The 1,584-nt window shown below is 42.2% G+C and overlaps 2 protein-coding genes across 3 annotated transcripts in view; one reads left to right on the top strand and one right to left on the bottom strand.

The window, feature by feature from the left end:
- The window catches only part of LOC106816436 (zinc finger protein 70-like), a 12,285-nt gene extending 11,730 nt beyond the window's left edge, over nt 1-555 (bottom strand). Inside the window, exon 1 of the mRNA XM_014821055.1 lies at nt 529-555. The gene's annotated coding sequence lies outside the window, so the exon portion shown is untranslated. The remainder of the gene's footprint in view (nt 1-528) is intronic.
- A 510-nt stretch (nt 556-1,065) lies between these two features.
- LOC106816598 overlaps nt 1,066-1,584 on the top strand; it is a 10,768-nt gene continuing 10,249 nt past the window's right edge. For both annotated transcript variants that reach the window (XM_014821230.1, XM_014821221.1), the window contains exon 1: nt 1,066-1,136. The gene's annotated coding sequence lies outside the window, so the exon portion shown is untranslated. The remainder of the gene's footprint in view (nt 1,137-1,584) is intronic.

The raw sequence follows: 1,584 nt of genomic DNA, 5'->3' as shown, positions 1-1,584 counted from the left end.
TTGGTGGTTTTGGTGTGGGTTAGGCACCGACCCTAACCCACACCAAAACCACCAAAATCGTCGGTGTGGGCATTGGTCAGAGGAATCTCGGACTAGGCCTAGGGCTAGGCTAACCGGGTAACCCACACCAAAACCACCAAAATCGTCGGTGTGGGCATTGGTCAGAGGAATCTCGGACTAGGCCTAGGGCTAGGCTAACCGGGTAACCCACACCAAAACCACCAAAATCGTCGGTGTGGGCATTGGTCAGAGGAATCTCGGACTAGGCCTAGGGCTAGGCTAACCGGGTAACCCACACCAAAACCACCAAAATCGTCGGTGTGGGCATTGGTCAGAGGAATCTCGGACTAGGCCTAGGGCTAGGCTAACCGGGTAACCCACACCAAAATCCATAACCAACCAAACAAAAATCCAACCTACCAATAAGAACTTACACGATGTACGAGTATGAGCACGATAATATAATACAAATACTATACTACTAGTAATACTATTAGTTTTAGTAATAATAAAGAGACAACAACATACATCATGTATGAGCCGAGTACAGTTTGCTGACGAGACAGCTAGTGCCCCCTGTGGGCTGTAGTAGGATGTACACTTTGTACAACTAACCTAATCATTTTCCATCCACAAACATATAAATCAGCAGCAGTTTATTTGGAAAATTAAAATCAAATATATTGAATTGATAATGATATGGCAATAGACAATATCATGTAATTTGTTACTCATTCATTGTTAGCGATAATTCTCTTTTATAAATATTTATGTCGATAAGAAACCTTTTCACAAAAAACGGGCACCGACTTGTGTAGACTGGTACCCGGTCCCACCTCTCGGCTTAGTTACTCGATGTCGAGGTGGGAGCGAGTACCAGTCTACGACCTGTGCCATTCACTAAAAAGCGCAAGTATTCCTGAAAATTCTTTAAAAAAACAACTTCTTTATTTCATGCTATAATCAATGTTCTTATTCTAGTCAATCAATAAAAACGTCAAAATTTCTTTATTTTTCGCAACCTATCAATCATTGGTTGCCACACGTGATATGCCCACGTGGTACCTTTATTGGCGCTGGGATCGATCTCGCGTTCCGGTTCCGTGCCTCTAATATTTGTTGACAGTAGGCTAACGGTAAATATAATTGTTCATGTACTTCCAACATAATAAGTGCCCTAACCACGTAATTAATCGTATTGATATGTAATTGTCCTGGAAAATTATAATATGGGGCGGTTTTAGAACAGTTGTCGCGAATTGAATCGTTTCTCGCAGAGATGTCAAGTTTGAGAAATGGTTGAGAGTTGACTCCGCGTTGAGCGCACTGGCAGCTAGATAGGCCTACAATATTCAATAATGTAACCCAAACCCAAGAGGATAGGGTTACAAAGCCTCCCTATCATTTTGTGCGAAGGAATGCCCGAGTGAATCACTCGGGCCGGTTTGCTGGTGCGTTTTCAGAGACTAGAACTTCCAAACTGGGTTTATTCTCAACACGAACCTTTCTCCACTATCCGGGAACTTACTATGTATCGCAATACTCTGTATTAAACTAATATAACCTGTTACAAAAATTCGAAGT

This window comes from Priapulus caudatus, unplaced genomic scaffold, assembly GCF_000485595.1.
Source record: "Priapulus caudatus unplaced genomic scaffold, Priapulus_caudatus-5.0.1 Scaffold32, whole genome shotgun sequence".
Classification (NCBI taxonomy): Eukaryota; Metazoa; Priapulida; class Priapulimorpha; order Priapulimorphida; family Priapulidae; genus Priapulus; species Priapulus caudatus.
This window is presented reverse-complemented; position numbering and strand designations above follow the sequence as displayed.